Source organism: Salvelinus fontinalis, chromosome 25, assembly GCF_029448725.1.
Source record: "Salvelinus fontinalis isolate EN_2023a chromosome 25, ASM2944872v1, whole genome shotgun sequence".
Lineage (NCBI taxonomy): Eukaryota > Metazoa > Chordata > Actinopteri > Salmoniformes > Salmonidae > Salvelinus > Salvelinus fontinalis.
In genome coordinates this window covers 40,862,463-40,881,337 of record NC_074689.1, presented here as the reverse complement: position 1 = coordinate 40,881,337, position 18,875 = coordinate 40,862,463, and positions in this window count along the sequence as shown.

Below are 18,875 nucleotides of genomic sequence, written 5' to 3'. Positions count from 1 at the left end.
CTCAGTCAGTTATTTTTCTATCCAACTGGCCTGTTTTCCATCAGACAGTTAGTTCTCTATCCAACTGGCCTTTTCTGTTCTGTTCTCCCTCAGACAGTTAGTTCTCTATCCAACTGGCCTGTTCTCCCTCAGACAGTTAGTTCTCTATCCAACTGGCCTGTTCTCCCTCAGTTCTCTATCCAACTGGCCTGTTCTGGTCTGTTCTCCCTCAGTCAGTTAGTTCTCTATCCAACTGACCTGTTCTCCCTCAGTCAGTTAGTTCTCTATCCAACTGGCCTGTTCTGGTCTGGTCTCCCTCAGTCAGTTAGTTCTCTATCCAACTGGCCTGTTCTGGTCTGTTCTCCCTCAGTCAGTTAGTTCTCTATCCAACTGGCCTGTTCTGGTCTGTTCTCCCTCAGACAGTTAGTTCTCTATCCAACTGGCCTGTTCTCCTTCAGACAGTTAGTTTTCTATCCAACTGGCCTGTTCTGGTCTGTTCTCCCTCAGTCAGGTAGTTCTCTATCCAACTGGCCTATTCTGGTCTGTTCTCCCTCAGTCAGTTAGTTCTCTATCCAACTGGCCTGTTCTCCCTCAGTCAGTTAGTTCTCTATCCAACTGGCCTGTTCTCCCTCAGTCAGTTAGTTCTCTATCCAACTGGCATGTTCTCCCTCAGACAGTTAGTTCTCTATCCAACTGGCCTGTTCTGGTCTGTTCTCCCTCAGACAGTTAGTTCTCTATTCAACTGGCCTGTTCTCCCTCAGTCAGTTAGTTCTCTATCCAACTGGCCTGTTCTATCTCAGTCAGTTAGTTCTCTATCCAACTGGCCTGTTCTGTTCTGTTCTCCCTCAGTCAGTTAGTTCTCTATCCAACTGGCCTGTTCTGGTCTGTTCTCCCTCAGACAGTTAGTTCTTTATCCAACTGGTCTGTTCTCCCTCAGTCAGTTAGTTCTCTATCCAACTGGCCTGTTCTCCCTCAGACAGTTAGTTCTCTATCCAACTGGCCTGTTCTGGTCTGTTCTCCCTCAGACAGTTTGTTCTCTATCCAACTGGCCTGTTCTGGTCTGTTCTCCCTCAGTCAGTTAGTTCTCTATCCAACTGGCCTGTTCTCCCTCAGACAGTTATTTCTCTATCCAACTTTCCTGTTCTCCCTCAGTCAGTTAGTTCTCTATCCAACTGGCCTGTTCTGGTCTGTTCTCCCTCAGTCAGTTAGTTCTCTATCCAACTGGTCTGTTCTCCCTCAGACAGTTAGTTCTTTATCCATCTGGCCTGTTCTGGTATGTTCTCCCTCAGTCAGTTAGTTCTCTATCCAACTGGCCTGTTCACCCTCAGACAGTTAGTTCTCTATCCAACTGGCCTGTTCTCCCTCAGACAGTTAGTTCTCTATCCAACTGGCCTGTTCTCCCTCAGACAGTTAGTTCTCTATCCAACTGGCCTGTTCTGGTCTGTTCTCCCTCAGTCAGTTAGTTCTCAATCCAACTGGTCTGTTCTCCCTCAGACAGTTAGTTCTCTATCCAACTGGCCTGTTCTGGTGTGTTCTCCCTCAGACAGTTTGTTCTCTATCCAACTGGCCTGTTCTGGTCTGTTCTCCCTCAGTCAGTTAGTTCTCTATCCAACTGGCCTGTTCTCCCTCAGACAGTTAGTTCTCTATCCAACTGGCCCGTTCTCCCTCAGACAGTTAGTTCTCTATCCAACTGGCCTGTTCTCCCTCAGTTCTCTATCCAACTGGCCTGTTCTGGTCTGTTCTCCCTCAGTCAGTTAGTTCTCTATCCAACTGACCTGTTCTCCCTCAGACAGTTAGTTCTCTATCCAACTGGCCTGTTCTGGTCTGGTCTCCCTCAGTCAGTTAGTTCTCTTTCCAACTGGCCTGTTCTGGTCTGTTCTCCCTCAGTCAGTTAGTTCTCTATCCAACTGGCCTGTTCTGGTCTGTTCTCCCTCAGACAGTTAGTTCTCTATCCAACTGGCCTGTTCTCCTTCAGACAGTTAGTTTTCTATCCAACTGGCCTGTTCTGGTCTGTTCTCCCTCAGTCAGGTAGTTCTCTATCCAACTGGCCTATTCTGGTCTGTTCTCCCTCAGTCAGTTAGTTCTCTATCCAACTGGCCTGTTCTCCCTCAGTCAGTTAGTTCTCTATCCAACTGGCCTGTTCTCCCTCAGTCAGTTAGTTCTCTATCCAACTGGCATGTTCTCCCTCAGACAGTTAGTTCTCTATCCAACTGGCCTGTTCTGGTCTGTTCTCCCTCAGACAGTTAGTTCTCTATTCAACTGGCCTGTTCTCCCTCAGTCAGTTAGTTCTCTATGCAACTGGCCTGTTCTCTCTCAGTCAGTTAGTTCTCTATCCAACTGGCCTGTTCTGTTCTGTTCTCCCTCAGTCAGTTAGTTCTCTATCCAACTGGCCTGTTCTGGTCTGTTCTCCCTCAGACAGTTAGTTCTTTATCCAACTGGTCTGTTCTCCCTCAGTCAGTTAGTTCTCTATGCAGCTGGCCTGTTCTCCCTCAGACAGTTAGTTCTCTATCCAACTGGCCTGTTCTGGTCTGTTCTCCCTCAGACAGTTTGTTCTCTATCCAACTGGCCTGTTCTGGTCTGTTCTCCCTCAGTCAGTTAGTTCTCTATCCAACTGGCCTGTTCTCCCTCAGACAGTTAGTTCTCTATCCAACTGGCCTGTTCTCCCTCAGTCAGTTAGTTCTCTATCCAACTGGCCTGTTCTGGTCTGTTCTCCCTCAGTCAGTTAGTTCTCTATCCAACTGGTCTGTTCTCGCTCAGACAGTTAGTTCTTTATCCATCTGGCCTGTTCTGGTATGTTCTCCCTCAGTCAGTTAGTTCTCTATCCAACTGGCCTGTTCACCCTCAGACATTTAGTTCTCTATCCAACTGGCCTGTTCTCCCTCAGACAGTTAGTTCTCTATCCAACTGGCCTGTTCTCCCTCAGACAGTTAGTTCTCTATCCAACTGGCCTGTTCTGGTCTGTTCTCCCTCAGTCAGTTAGTTCTCAATCCAACTGGTCTGTTCTCCCTCAGACAGTTAGTTCTCTATCCAACTGGCCTGTTCTGGTGTGTTCTCCCTCAGACAGTTTGTTCTCTATCCAACTGGCCTGTTCTGGTCTGTTCTCCCTCAGTCAGTTGGTTCTCTATCCAACTGGCCTGTTCTCCCTCAGACAGTTAGTTCTCTATCCAACTGGCCTGTTCTCCCTCAGACAGTTAGTTCTCTATCCAACCGGCCTGTTCTCCCTCAGACAGTTAGTTATCTATCCAACTGGCCTGTTCTCCCTCAGACAGTTAGTTCTCTATCCAACTGGCCTGTTCTCCCTCAGACAGTTAGTTCTCTATCCAACTGGCCTGTTCTCCTTCAGACAGTTAGTTCTCTATCCAACTGGCATGTTCTGGTCTGTTCTCCCTCTGACAGTTAGTTCTCTATCCAACTGGCCTGTTCTGGTCTGTTCTCCCTCAGTCAGGTAGTTCTCTATCAAACTGGCCTGTTCTGGTCTGTTCTCGCTCAGTCAGTCTGTTCTCTATCGAACTGGCCTGTTCTCCCTCAGACAGTTAGTTCTCTATACAACTGGCCTGTTCTCCCTCAGACAGTTAGTTCTCTATCCAACTGGCCGGTTCTCCCTCAGACAGTTAGTTCTCTATCCAACTGGCCTGTTCTCCCTCAGTCAGTTAGTTCTCTATCCACCTGGCCTGTTCTCCCTCAGACAGTTAGTTCTCTATCCAACTGGCCTGTTCTCCCTCAGTCAGTTAGTTCTCTATCCAACTGGCCTGTTCTCCCTCAGACAGTTAGTTCTCTATCCAACTGGCCTGTTCTGTTCTGTTCTCCCTCAGACAGTTAGTTCTCTATCCAACTGGCCTGTTCTCCCTCAGTCAGTTAGTTCTCTATCCAACTGGCCTGTTCTCCCTCAGACAGTTAGTTCTCTATCCAACTGACCTGTTCTAGTCTGTTCTCCCTCAGACAGTCAGTGCTCTATCCAACCTGCCTGTTCTCCCTCAGACAGTTAGTTCTCTATCCAACTGGTCTGTTCTCCCTCAGTCAGTTAGTTCTCTATCCAACTGGCCTGTTCTCCCTCAGACAGTTAGTTCTCTATCCAACTGTTCTGTTCTCCCTCAGTCAGTTAGTTCTCTATCCAACTGGCCTGTTCTCCCTCAGTCAGTCAGTTCTCTATCCAACTGGCCTGTTCTCCCTCAGTCAGTTAGTTCTCTATCCAACTGGCCTGTTCTCCCTCAGTCTGTTAGTTCTCTATCCAACTGGTCTGTTCTGGCTTTTTCTCCTTCAGACAGTTAGTTCTCTATCCAACTGGCCTGTTCTCCCTCAGTCAGTTAGTTCTCTATCCAACTGGCCTGTTCTCCCTCAGTCAGTTAGTTCTCTATCCAACTAGCCTGTTCTCCCTCAGTCAGTTAGTTCTCTATCCAACTGGCCTGTTCTGGTCTGTTTACCCTCAGTCAGTTAGTTCTCTATCCAACTGGCCTGTTCTGGTCTGTTCTCCCTCAGACAGTTAGTTCTCTATCCAACTGGCCTGTTCTGGTCTGTTCTCCCTCAGTCAGGTAGTTCTCTATCCAACTGGCCTATTCTGGTCTGTTCTCCCTCAGTCCTTTAGTTCTCTATCCAACTGGCCTGTTCTCCCTCAGTCAGTTAGTTCTCTATCCAACTGGCATGTTCTCCCTCAGACAGTTAGTTCTCTATCCAACTGGCCTGTTCTGGTCTGTTCTCCCTCAGACAGTTAGTTCTCTATTCAACTGGCCTGTTCTCCCTCAGTCAGTTAGTTCTCTATCCAACTGGCATGTTCTCCCTCAGTCAGTTAGTTCTCTATCCAACTGGCCTGTTCTGGTCTGTTCTCCCTCAGTCAGTTAGTTCTCTATCCAACTGGCCTGTTCTGGTCTGTTCTCCCTCAGACAGTTAGTTCTTTATCCAACTGGTCTGTTCTCCCTCAGTCAGTTAGTTCTCTATCCAACTGGCCTGTTCTCCCTCAGACAGTTAGTTCTCTATCCAACTGGCCTGTTCTGGTCTGTTCTCCCTCAGACAGTTTGTTCTCTATCCAACTGGCCTGTTCTGGTCTGTTCTCCCTCAGTCAGTTAGTTCTCTATCCAACTGGCCTGTTCTCCCTCAGACAGTTAGTTCTTTATCCAACTGGCCTGTTCTGGTATGTTCTCCCTCAGTCAGTTAGTTCTCTATCCAACTGGCCTGTTCTCCCTCAGTCACTTAGTTCTCTATCCAACTGGCCTGTTCTCCCTCAGTCAGTTAGTTCTCTATCCAACTGGCCTGTTCTCACTCAGTCAGTTAGTTCTCTATCCAACTGGTCTGTTCTGGCTTGTTCTCCCTCAGTCAGTTAGTTCTCTATCCAACTGGCCTGTTCTCCCTCAGTCAGTTAGTTCTCTATCCAACTAGCCTCTTCTCCCTCAGTCAGTTAGTTCTTTATCCAACTGGCCTGTTCTGGTCTGTTTACCCTCAGTCAGTTAGTTCTCTATCCAACTGGCCTGTTCTGATCTGTTATCCCTCAGACAGTTAGTTCTCTATCCAACTGGCCTGTTCTGGTCTGTTCTCCCTCAGTCAGGTAGTTCTCTATCCAACTGGCCTATTCTGGTCTGTTCTCCCTCAGTCAGTTAGTTCTCTATCCAACTGGCCTGTTCTCCCTCAGTCAGTTAGTTCTCTATCCAACTGGCCTGTTCTCCCTCAGTCAGTTAGTTCTCTATCCAACTGGCATGTTCTCCCTCAGACAGTTAGTTCTCTATCCAACTGGCCTGTTCTGGTCTGTTCTCCCTCAGACAGTTAGTTCTCTATTCAACTGGCCTGTTCTACCTCAGTCAGTTAGTTCTCTATCCAACTGGCCTGTTCTCCCTCAGTCAGTTAGTTCTCTATCCAACTGGCCTGTTCTGGTCTGTTCTCCCTCAGTCAGTTAGTTCTCTATCCAACTGGCCTGTTCTGGTCTGTTCTCCCTCAGACAGTTAGTTCTTTATCCAACTGGTCTGTTCTCCCTCAGTCAGTTAGTTCTCTATCCAACTGGCCTGTTCTCCCTCAGACAGTTAGTTCTCTATCCAACTGGCCTGTTCTGGTCTGTTCTCCCTCAGACAGTTTGTTCTCTATCCAACTGGCCTGTTCTGGTCTGTACTCCCTCAGTCAGTTAGTTCTCTATCCAACTGGCCTGTTCTCCCTCAGACAGTTAGTTCTCTATCCAACTGGCCTGTTCTCCCTCAGTCAGTAAGTTCTCTATCCAACTGGCCTGTTCTGGTCTGTTCTCCCTCAGTCAGTTAGTTCTCTATCCAACTGGTCTGTTCTCCCTCAGACAGTTAGTTCTTTATCCAACTGGCCTGTTCTGGTATGTTCTCCCTCAGTCAGTTAGTTCTCTATCCAACTGGCCTGTTCTCCCTCAGACAGTTAGTTCTCTATCCAACTGGCCTGTTCTCCCTCAGACAGTTAGTTCTCTATCCAACTGGCCTGTTCTCCCTCAGACAGTTAGTTCTCTATCCAACTGGCCTGTTCTCCCTCAGACAGTTAGTTCTCTATCCAACTGGCCTGTTCTCCTTCAGACAGTTAGTTCTCTATCCAACTGGCATGTTCTGGTCTGTTCTCCCTCTGACAGTTAGTTCTCTATCCAACTGGCCTGTTCTGGTCTGTTCTCCCTCAGTCAGTTAGTTCTCTATCAAACTGGCCTGTTCTGGTCTGTTCTCGCTCAGTCAGTCTGTTCTCTATCGAACTGGCCTGTTCTCCCTCAGACAGTTAGTTCTCTATACAACTGGCCTGTTCTCCCTCAGACAGTTAGTTCTCTATCCAACTGGCCCGTTCTCCCTCAGACAGTTAGTTCTCTATCCAACTGGCCTGTTCTCCCTCAGTTCTCTATCCAACTGGCCTGTTCTGGTCTGTTCTCCCTCAGTCAGTTAGTTCTCTATCCAACTGACCTGTTCTCCCTCAGACAGTTAGTTCTCTATCCAACTGGCCTGTTCTGGTCTGGTCTCCCTCAGTCAGTTAGTTCTCTATCCAACTGGCCTGTTCTGGTCTGTTCTCCCTCAGTCAGTTAGTTCTCTATCCAACTGGCCTGTTCTGGTCTGTTCTCCCTCAGACAGTTAGTTCTCTATCCAACTGGCCTGTTCTCCTTCAGACAGTTAGTTTTCTATCCAACTGGCCTGTTCTGGTCTGTTCTCCCTCAGTCAGGTAGTTCTCTATCCAACTGGCCTATTCTGGTCTGTTCTCCCTCAGTCAGTTAGTTCTCTATCCAACTGGCCTGTTCTCCCTCAGTCAGTTAGTTCTCTATCCAACTGGCCTGTTCTCCCTCAGTCAGTTAGTTCTCTATCCAACTGGCATGTTCTCCCTCAGACAGTTAGTTCTCTATCCAACTGGCCTGTTCTGGTCTGTTCTCCCTCAGACAGTTAGTTCTCTATTCAACTGGCCTGTTCTCCCTCAGTCAGTTAGTTCTCTATCCAACTGGCCTGTTCTCTCTCAGTCAGTTAGTTCTCTATCCAACTGGCCTGTTCTGTTCTGTTCTCCCTCAGTCAGCTAGTTCTTTATCCAACTGGTCTGTTCTCCCTCAGTCAGTTAGTTCTCTATCCAACTGGCCTGTTCTCCCTCAGACAGTTAGTTCTCTATCCAACTGGCCTGTTCTGGTCTGTTCTCCCTCAGACAGTTTGTTCTCTATCCAACTGGCCTGTTCTCCCTCAGACAGTTAGTTCTCTATCCAACTGGCCTGTTCTCCCTCAGTCAGTTAGTTCTCTATCCAACTGGCCTGTTCTGGTCTGTTCTCCCTCAGTCAGTTAGTTCTCTATCCAACTGGTCTGTTCTCCCTCAGACAGTTAGTTCTTTATCCATCTGGCCTGTTCTGGTATGTTCTCCCTCAGTCAGTTAGTTCTCTATCCAACTGGCCTGTTCACCCTCAGACAGTTAGTTCTCTATCCAACTGGCCTGTTCTCCCTCAGACAGTTAGTTCTCTATCCAACTGGCCTGTTCTCCCTCAGACAGTTAGTTCTCTATCCAACCGGCCTGTTCTCCCTCAGACAGTTAGTTATCTATCCAACTGGCCTGTTCTCCCTCAGACAGTTAGTTCTCTATCCAACTGGCCTGTTCTCCCTCAGACAGTTAGTTCTCTATCCAACTGGCCTGTTCTCCTTCAGACAGTTAGTTCTCTATCCAACTGGCATGTTCTGGTCTGTTCTCCCTCTGACAGTTAGTTCTCTATCCAACTGGCCTGTTCTGGTCTGTTCTCCCTCAGTCAGGTAGTTCTCTATCAAACTGGCCTGTTCTGGTCTGTTCTCGCTCAGTCAGTCTGTTCTCTATCGAACTGGCCTGTTCTCCCTAAGACAGTTAGTTCTCTATACAACTGGCCTGTTCTCCCTCAGACAGTTAGTTCTCTATCCAACTGGCCCGTTCTCCCTCAGACAGTTAGTTCTCTATCCAACTGGCCTGTTCTCCCTCAGTTCTCTATCCAACTGGCCTGTTCTGGTCTGTTCTCCCTCAGTCAGTTAGTTCTCTATCCAACTGGCCTGTTCTCCCTCAGACAGTTAGTTCTCTATCCAACTGGCCTGTTCTGGTCTGGTCTCCCTCAGTCAGTTAGTTCTCTATCCAACTGGCCTGTTCTGGTCTGTTCTCCCTCAGTCAGTTAGTTCTCTATCCAACTGGCCTGTTCTCCCTCAGTCAGTTAGTTCTCTATCCAACTGGCCTGTTCCCCCTCAGTCAGTTAGTTCTCTATCCAACTGGCATGTTCTCCCTCAGACAGTTAGTTCTCTATCCAACTGGCCTGTTCTGGTCTGTTCTCCCTCAGTCAGTTAGTTCTCTATCCAACTGTCCTGTTCTGGTCTGTTCTCCCTCAGTCAGTTAGTTCTCTATCCAACTGGTCTGTTCTGGTCTGTTCTCCCTCAGTCAGTTAGTTCTCTATCCAACTGGTCTGTTCTCCCTCTGTCACGTTCCTGACCTATTTCTGTTAGTTTGTTGTTTGTGTTAGTTGGTCAGGACGTGAGTTTGGGTGGGCATTCTATGTTTTCTGTTTCTATGTTGGTTTATATGTTGCCTGGTATGGCTCTTAATTAGAGGCAGGTGTTTGGCGTTCCTCTAATTAAGAGTCATATTTAGGTAGGTTGTTTCACAGTGTTCGTTGTGGGTGGTTGTCTCCTGTGTCTGTGTTTGTCGCACCATACGGGACTGTTTCGGTTTGTTTGTTCATCGTTAATTTATGTGTAGGCTATTTTCCCTGTTCGTGCGTTATTCGTGTTATATGAGTCCGTCGTCCAGGTCTGTCTACACCGTTTTGTTGTTTTGTTAGTTTATTAGTCAAGTTCGTGTTTTCGTGTTATTCTTTAATAAATTATGTCTTCAAACTCCGCTGCATATTGGTTCAATCCCTGCTCCTCCTCATCTGATGAAGAGGAGGAGGAAAGCCGTTACACCCTCAGACAGTTTGTTCTCTATCCAACTGGCCTGTTCTGGCCTGTTCTCCCTCAGTCAGTTAGTTCTCTATCCAACTGGCCTGTTCTGGTCTGTTCTCCCTCAGTCAGTTAGTTCTCTATCCAACTGGTCTGTTCTCCCTCAGACAGTTAGTTCTCTATCCAACTGGCTTGTTCTGGTCTGTTCTCCCTCAGTCAATTAGTTCTCTATCCAACTGGTCTGTTCTCCCTCAGACAGTTAGTTTTCTATCCAACTGGTATGTTCTCCCTCAGACAGTTAGTTCTCTATCCAACTGGCCTGTTCTGGTCTGTTCTCCCACAGACAGTTAGTTCTCTATCCATCTGGCCTGTTCTCATTCAGTCAGTTAGTTCTCTATCCAACTGGCGTGTTCTCCCTCAGTCAGTTAGTTCTCTATCCAACTGGCCTGTTCTGGTCTGTTCTCCCTCAGTCAGTTAGTTCTCTATCCAACTGGCCTGTTCTCCCTCAGACAGATAGTTCTCTATCCAACTGGCCTGTTCTGGTCTGTTCTCCCTCAGTCAGTTAGTTCTCTATCCAACTGGCCTGTTCTGGTCTGTTCTCCCTCAGTCAGTTGGTTCTCTATCCAACTGGCCTGTTCTCCCTCAGTCAGTTAGTTCTCTATCCAACTGGCCTGTTCTGGTCTGTTCTCCCTCAGTCAGTTAGTTCTCTATCCAACTGGAATGTTCTCCCTCAGACAGTTAGTTCTCTATCCAGCTGGCCTGTTCTGGTCTGTTTACCCTCAGTCAGTTAGTTCTCTATCCAACTGGCCTGTTCTGGTATGTTATCCCTCAGACAGTTAGTTCTCTATCCAACTGGCCTGTTCTGGTCTGTTCTCCCTCAGTCAGGTAGTTCTCTATCCAACTGGCCTATTCTGGTCTGTTCTCCCTCAGTCAGTTAGTTCTCTATCCAACTGGCCTGTTCTCCCTCAGTCAGTTAGTTCTCTATCCAACTGGCCTGTTCTCCCTCAGTCAGTTAGTTCTCTATCCAACTGGCATGTTCTCCCTCAGACAGTTAGTTCTCTATCCAACTGGCCTGTTCTGGTCTGTTCTCCCTCAGACAGTTAGTTCTCTATTCAACTGGCCTGTTCTCCCTCAGTCAGTTAGTTCTCTATCCAACTGGCCTGTTCTCCCTCAGTCAGTTAGTTCTCTATCCAACTGGCCTGTTCTGGTCTGTTCTCCCTCAGTCAGTTAGTTCTCTATCCAACTGGCCTGTTCTGGTCTGTTCTCCCTCAGACAGTTAGTTCTTTATCCAACTGGTCTGTTCTCCCTCAGTCAGTTAGTTCTCTATCCAACTGGCCTGTTCTCCCTCAGACAGTTAGTTCTCTATCCAACTGGCCTGTTCTGGTCTGTTCTCCCTCAGACAGTTTGTTCTCTATCCAACTGGCCTGTTCTGGTCTGTACTCCCTCAGTCAGTTAGTTCTCTATCCAACTGGCCTGTTCTCCCTCAGACAGTTAGTTCTCTATCCAACTGGCCTGTTCTCCCTCAGTCAGTTAGTTCTCTATCCAACTGGCCTGTTCTGGTCTGTTCTCCCTCAGTCAGTTAGTTCTCTATCCAACTGGTCTGTTCTCCCTCAGACAGTTAGTTCTTTATCCAACTGGCCTGTTCTGGTATGTTCTCCCTCAGTCAGTTAGTTCTCTATCAAACTGGCCTGTTCTGGTCTGTTCTCGCTCAGTCAGTCTGTTCTCTATCGAACTGGCCTGTTCTCCCTCAGACAGTTAGTTCTCTATACAACTGGCCTGTTCTCCCTCAGACAGTTAGTTCTCTATCCAACTGGCCCGTTCTCCCTCAGACAGTTAGTTCTCTATCCAACTGGCCTGTTCTCCCTCAGTTCTCTATCCAACTGGCCTGTTCTGGTCTGTTCTCCCTCAGTCAGTTAGTTCTCTATCCAACTGACCTGTTCTCCCTCAGACAGTTAGTTCTCTATCCAACTGGCCTGTTCTGGTCTGGTCTCCCTCAGTCAGTTAGTTCTCTATCCAACTGGCCTGTTCTGGTCTGTTCTCCCTCAGTCAGTTAGTTCTCTATCCAATTGGCCTGTTCTGGTCTGTTCTCCCTCAGACAGTTAGTTCTCTATCCAACTGGCCTGTTCTCCTTCAGACAGTTAGTTCTCTATCCAACTGGCCTGTTCTGGTCTGTTCTCCCTCAGTCAGGTAGTTCTCTATCCAACTGGCCTATTCTGGTCTGTTCTCCCTCAGTCAGTTAGTTCTCTATCCAACTGGCCTGTTCTCCCTCAGTCAGTTAGTTCTCTATCCAACTGGCCTGTTCTCCCTCAGTCAGTTAGTTCTCTATCCAACTGGCATGTTCTCCCTCAGACAGTTAGTTCTCTATCCAACTGGCCTGTTCTGGTCTGTTCTCCCTCAGACAGTTAGTTCTCTATTCAACTGGCCTGTTCTCCCTCAGTCAGTTAGTTCTCTATCCAACTGGCCTGTTCTCTCTCAGTCAGTTAGTTCTCTATCCAACTGGCCTGTTCTGTTCTGTTCTCCCTCAGTCAGTTAGTTCTCTATCCAACTGGCCTGTTCTGGTCTGTTCTCCCTCAGACAGCTAGTTCTTTATCCAACTGGTCTGTTCTCCCTCAGTCAGTTAGTTCTCTATCCAACTGGCCTGTTCTCCCTCAGACAGTTAGTTCTCTATCCAACTGGCCTGTTCTGGTCTGTTCTCCCTCAGACAGTTTGTTCTCTATCCAACTGGCCTGTTCTCCCTCAGACAGTTAGTTCTCTATCCAACTGGCCTGTTCTCCCTCAGTCAGTTAGTTCTCTATCCAACTGGCCTGTTCTGGTCTGTTCTCCCTCAGTCAGTTAGTTCTCTATCCAACTGGTCTGTTCTCCCTCAGACAGTTAGTTCTTTATCCATCTGGCCTGTTCTGGTATGTTCTCCCTCAGTCAGTTAGTTCTCTATCCAACTGGCCTGTTCACCCTCAGACAGTTAGTTCTCTATCCAACTGGCCTGTTCTCCCTCAGACAGTTAGTTCTCTATCCAACTGGCCTTTTCTCCCTCAGACAGTTAGTTCTCTATCCAACCGGCCTGTTCTCCCTCAGACAGTTAGTTATCTATCCAACTGGCCTGTTCTCCCTCAGACAGTTAGTTCTCTATCCAACTGGCCTGTTCTCCCTCAGACAGTTAGTTCTCTATCCAACTGGCCTGTTCTCCTTCAGACAGTTAGTTCTCTATCCAACTGGCATGTTCTGGTCTGTTCTCCCTCTGACAGTTAGTTCTCTATCCAACTGGCCTGTTCTGGTCTGTTCTCCCTCAGTCAGGTAGTTCTCTATCAAACTGGCCTGTTCTGGTCTGTTCTCGCTCAGTCAGTCTGTTCTCTATCGAACTGGCCTGTTCTCCCTCAGACAGTTAGTTCTCTATACAACTGGCCTGTTCTCCCTCAGACAGTTAGTTCTCTATCCAACTGGCCCGTTCTCCCTCAGACAGTTAGTTCTCTATCCAACTGGCCTGTTCTCCCTCAGTTCTCTATCCAACTGGCCTGTTCTGGTCTGTTCTCCCTCAGTCAGTTAGTTCTCTATCCAACTGGCCTGTTCTCCCTCAGACAGTTAGTTCTCTATCCAACTGGCCTGTTCTGGTCTGGTCTCCCTCAGTCAGTTAGTTCTCTATCCAACTGGCCTGTTCTGGTCTGTTCTCCCTCAGTCAGTTAGATCTCTATTCAACTGGCCTGTTCTCCCTCAGTCAGTTAGTTCTCTATCCAACTGGCCTGTTCTGGTCTGTTCTCCCTCAGACAGTTAGTTCTCTATTCAACTGGCCTGTTCTCCCTCAGTCAGTTAGTTCTCTATCCAACTGGCCTGTTCTCTCTCAGTCAGTTAGTTCTCTATCCAACTGGCCTGTTTTGTTCTGTTCTCCCTCAGTCAGTTAGTTCTCTATCCAACTGGCCTGTTCTGGTCTGTTCTCCCTCAGACAGATAGTTCTTTATCCAACTGGTCTGTTCTCCCTCAGTCAGGTAGTTCTCTATCCAACTGGCCTATTCTGGTCTGTTCTCCCTCAGTCAGTTAGTTCTCTATCCAACTGGCCTGTTCTCCCTCAGTCAGTTAGTTCTCTATCCAACTGGCCTGTTCTCCCTCAGTCAGTTAGTTCTCTATCCAACTGGCATGTTCTCCCTCAGACAGTTAGTTCTCTATCCAACTGGCCTGTTCTGGTCTGTTCTCCCTCAGACAGTTAGTTCTCTATTCAACTGGCCTGTTCTCCCTCAGTCAGTTAGTTCTCTATCCAACTGGCCTGTTCTCCCTCAGTCAGTTAGTTCTCTATCCAACTGGCCTGTTCTGGTCTGTTCTCCCTCAGTCAGTTAGTTCTCTATCCAACTGGCCTGTTCTGGTCTGTTCTCCCTCAGACAGTTAGTTCTTTATCCAACTGGTCTGTTCTCCCTCAGTCAGTTAGTTCTCTATCCAACTGGCCTGTTCTCCCTCAGACAGTTAGTTCTCTATCCAACTGGCCTGTTCTGGTCTGTTCTCCCTCAGACAGTTTGTTCTCTATCCAACTGGCCTGTTCTGGTCTGTACTCCCTCAGTCAGTTAGTTCTCTATCCAACTGGCCTGTTCTCCCTCAGACAGTTAGTTCTCTATCCAACTGGCCTGTTCTCCCTCAGTCAGTTAGTTCTCTATCCAACTGGCCTGTTCTGGTCTGTTCTCCCTCAGTCAGTTAGTTCTCTATCCAACTGGTCTGTTCTCCCTCAGACAGTTAGTTCTTTATCCAACTGGCCTGTTCTGGTATGTTCTCCCTCAGTCAGTTAGTTCTCTATCAAACTGGCCTGTTCTGGTCTGTTCTCGCTCAGTCAGTCTGTTCTCTATCGAACTGGCCTGTTCTCCCTCAGACAGTTAGTTCTCTATACAACTGGCCTGTTCTCCCTCAGACAGTTAGTTCTCTATCCAACTGGCCCGTTCTCCCTCAGACAGTTAGTTCTCTATCCAACTGGCCTGTTCTCCCTCAGTTCTCTATCCAACTGGCCTGTTCTGGTCTGTTCTCCCTCAGTCAGTTAGTTCTCTATCCAACTGACCTGTTCTCCCTCAGACAGTTAGTTCTCTATCCAACTGGCCTGTTCTGGTCTGGTCTCCCTCAGTCAGTTAGTTCTCTATCCAACTGGCCTGTTCTGGTCTGTTCTCCCTCAGTCAGTTAGTTCTCTATCCAATTGGCCTGTTCTGGTCTGTTCTCCCTCAGACAGTTAGTTCTCTATCCAACTGGCCTGTTCTCCTTCAGACAGTTAGTTCTCTATCCAACTGGCCTGTTCTGGTCTGTTCTCCCTCAGTCAGGTAGTTCTCTATCCAACTGGCCTATTCTGGTCTGTTCTCCCTCAGTCAGTTAGTTCTCTATCCAACTGGCCTGTTCTCCCTCAGTCAGTTAGTTCTCTATCCAACTGGCCTGTTCTCCCTCAGTCAGTTAGTTCTCTATCCAACTGGCATGTTCTCCCTCAGACAGTTAGTTCTCTATCCAACTGGCCTGTTCTGGTCTGTTCTCCCTCAGACAGTTAGTTCTCTATTCAACTGGCCTGTTCTCCCTCAGTCAGTTAGTTCTCTATCCAACTGGCCTGTTCTCTCTCAGTCAGTTAGTTCTCTATCCAACTGGCCTGTTCTGTTCTGTTCTCCCTCAGTCAGTTAGTTCTCTATCCAACTGGCCTGTTCTGGTCTGTTCTCCCTCAGACAGCTAGTTCTTTATCCAACTGGTCTGTTCTCCCTCAGTCAGTTAGTTCTCTATCCAACTGGCCTGTTCTCCCTCAGACAGTTAGTTCTCTATCCAACTGGCCTGTTCTGGTCTGTTCTCCCTCAGACAGTTTGTTCTCTATCCAACTGGCCTGTTCTCCCTCAGACAGTTAGTTCTCTATCCAACTGGCCTGTTCTCCCTCAGTCAGTTAGTTCTCTATCCAACTGGCCTGTTCTGGTCTGTTCTCCCTCAGTCAGTTAGTTCTCTATCCAACTGGTCTGTTCTCCCTCAGACAGTTAGTTCTTTATCCATCTGGCCTGTTCTGGTATGTTCTCCCTCAGTCAGTTAGTTCTCTATCCAACTGGCCTGTTCACCCTCAGACAGTTAGTTCTCTATCCAACTGGCCTGTTCTCCCTCAGACAGTTAGTTCTCTATCCAACTGGCCTTTTCTCCCTCAGACAGTTAGTTCTCTATCCAACCGGCCTGTTCTCCCTCAGACAGTTAGTTATCTATCCAACTGGCCTGTTCTCCCTCAGACAGTTAGTTCTCTATCCAACTGGCCTGTTCTCCCTCAGACAGTTAGTTCTCTATCCAACTGGCCTGTTCTCCTTCAGACAGTTAGTTCTCTATCCAACTGGCATGTTCTGGTCTGTTCTCCCTCTGACAGTTAGTTCTCTATCCAACTGGCCTGTTCTGGTCTGTTCTCCCTCAGTCAGGTAGTTCTCTATCAAACTGGCCTGTTCTGGTCTGTTCTCGCTCAGTCAGTCTGTTCTCCATCGAACTGGCCTGTTCTCCCTCAGACAGTTAGTTCTCTATACAACTGGCCTGTTCTCCCTCAGACAGTTAGTTCTCTATCCAACTGGCCCGTTCTCCCTCAGACAGTTAGTTCTCTATCCAACTGGCCTGTTCTCCCTCAGTTCTCTATCCAACTGGCCTGTTCTGGTCTGTTCTCCCTCAGTCAGTTAGTTCTCTATCCAACTGGCCTGTTCTCCCTCAGACAGTTAGTTCTCTATCCAACTGGCCTGTTCTGGTCTGGTCTCCCTCAGTCAGTTAGTTCTCTATCCAACTGGCCTGTTCTGGTCTGTTCTCCCTCAGTCAGTTAGATCTCTATTCAACTGGCCTGTTCTCCCTCAGTCAGTTAGTTCTCTATCCAACTGGCCTGTTCTGGTCTGTTCTCCCTCAGACAGTTAGTTCTCTATTCAACTGGCCTGTTCTCCCTCAGTCAGTTAGTTCTCTATCCAACTGGCCTGTTCTCTCTCAGTCAGTTAGTTCTCTATCCAACTGGCCTGTTTTGTTCTGTTCTCCCTCAGTCAGTTAGTTCTCTATCCAACTGGCCTGTTCTGGTCTGTTCTCCCTCAGACAGATAGTTCTTTATCCAACTGGTCTGTTCTCCCTCAGTCAGTTAGTTCTCTATCCAACTGGCCTGTTCTCCCTCAGACAGTTAGTTCTCTATCCAACTGGCCTGTTCTGGTCTGTTCTCCCTCAGACAGTTTGTTCTCTATCCAACTGGCCTGTTCTCCCTCAGACAGTTAGTTCTCTATCCAACTGGCCTGTTCTCCCTCAGTCAGTTAGTTCTCTATCCAACTGGCCTGTTCTGGTCTGTTCTCCCTCAGTCAGTTAGTTCTCTATCCAACTGGTCTGTTCTCCCTCAGACAGTTAGTTCTTTATCCATCTGGCCTGTTCTGGTATGTTCTCCCTCAGTCAGTTAGTTCTCTATCCAACTGGCCTGTTCACCCTCAGACAGTTAGTTCTCTATCCAACTGGCCTGTTCTCCCTCAGACAGTTAGTTCTCTATCCAACTGGCCTGTTCTCCCTCAGACAGTTAGTTCTCTATCCAACCGGCCTGTTCTCCCTCAGACAGTTAGTTATCTATCCAACTGGCCTGTTCTCCCTCAGACAGTTAGTTCTCTATCCAACTGGCCTGTTCTCCCTCAGACAGTTAGTTCTCTATCCAACTGGCCTGTTCTCGTTCAGACAGTTAGTTCTCTATCCAACTGGCATGTTCTGGTCTGTTCTCCCTCTGACAGTTAGTTCTCTATCCAACTGGCCTGTTCTGGTCTGTTCTCCCTCAGTCAGGTAGTTCTCTATCAAACTGGCCTGTTCTGGTCTGTTCTCGCTCAGTCAGTCTGTTCTCTATCGAACTGGCCTGTTCTCCCTCAGACAGTTAGTTCTCTATACAACTGGCCTGTTCTCCCTCAGACAGTTAGTTCTCTATCCAACTGGCCCGTTCTCCCTCAGACAGTTAGTTCTCTATCCAACTGGCCTGTTCTCCCTCAGTTCTCTATCCAACTGGCCTGTTCTGGTCTGTTCTCCCTCAGTCAGTTAGTTCTCTATCCAACTGGCCTGTTCTCCCTCAGACAGTTAGTTCTCTATCCAACTGGCCTGTTCTGGTCTGGTCTCCCTCAGTCAGTTAGTTCTCTATCCAACTGGCCTGTTCTGGTCTGTTCTCCCTCAGTCAGTTAGATCTCTATCCAACTGGCCTGTTCTCCCTCAGTCAGTTAGTTCTCTATCCAACTGGCCTGTTCTCCCTCAGTCAGTTAGTTCTCTATCCAACTGGCATGTTCTCCCTCAGACAGTTAGTTCTCTATCCAACTGGCCTGTTCTGGTCTGTTCTCCCTCAGTCAGTTAGTTCTCTATCCAACTGGCCTGTTCTGGTCTGTTCTCCGTCAGTCAGTTAGTTCTCTATCCAACTGGTCTGTTCTCCCTCTGTCACGTTCCTGACCTATTTCTGTTAGTTTGTTGTTTGTGTTAGTTGGTCAGGACGTGAGTTTGGGTGGGCATTCTATGTTTTCTGTTTCTATGTTGGTTTATGGGTTGCCTGGTATGGCTCTTAATTAGAGGCAGGTGTTTGGCGTTCCTCTAATTAAGAGTCATATTTAGGTAGGTTGTTTCACAGTGTTCGTTGTGGGTGGTTGTCTCCTGTGTCTGTGTTTGTCGCACCATACGGGACTGTTTCGGTTTGTTTGTTCATCGTTAATTTATGTGTAGGCTATTTTCCCTGTTCGTGCGTTATTCGTGTTATATGAGTCCGTCGTCCAGGTCTGTCTACACCGTTTTGTTGTTTTGTTAGTTTATTAGTCAAGTTCGTGTTTTCGTGTTATTCTTTAATAAATTATGTCTTCAAACTCCGCTGCATATTGGTTCAATCCCTGCTCCTCCTCATCTGATGAAGAGGAGGAGGAAAGCCGTTACACCCTCAGACAGTTTGTTCTCTATCCAACTGGCCTGTTCTGGTCTGTTCTCCCTCAGTCAGTTAGTTCTCTATCCAACTGGCCTGTTCTCCCTCAGTCAGTTAGTTCTCTATCCAACTGGCCTGTTCTGGTCTGTTCTCCCTCAGACAGTTAGTTCTTTATCCAACTGGCCTGTTCTGGTCTGTTCTCCCTCAGTCAGTTAGTTCTCTATCCAACTGGCCTGTTCTGGTCTGTTCTCCCTCAGTCAGTTAGTTCTCTATCCAACTGGTCTGTTCTCCCTCAGACAGTTAGTTCTCTATCCAACTGGCTTGTTCTGGTCTGTTCTCCCTCAGTCAATTAGTTCTCTATCCAACTGGTCTGTTCTCCCTCAGACAGTTAGTTCTCTATCCAACTGGTATGTTCTCCCTCAGACAGTTAGTTCTCTATCCAACTGGCCTGTTCTGGTCTGTTCTCCCACAGACAGTTAGTTCTCTATCCATCTGGCCTGTTCTCATTCAGTCAGTTAGTTCTCTATCCAACTGGCGTGTTCTCCCTCAGTCAGTTAGTTCTCTATCCAACTGGCCTGTTCTGGTCTGTTCTCCCTCAGTCAGTTAGTTCTCTATCCAACTGGCCTGTTCTCCCTCAGACAGATAGTTCTCTATCCAACTGGCCTGTTCTGGTCTGTTCTCCCTCAGTCAGTTAGTTCTCTATCCAACTGGCCTGTTCTGGT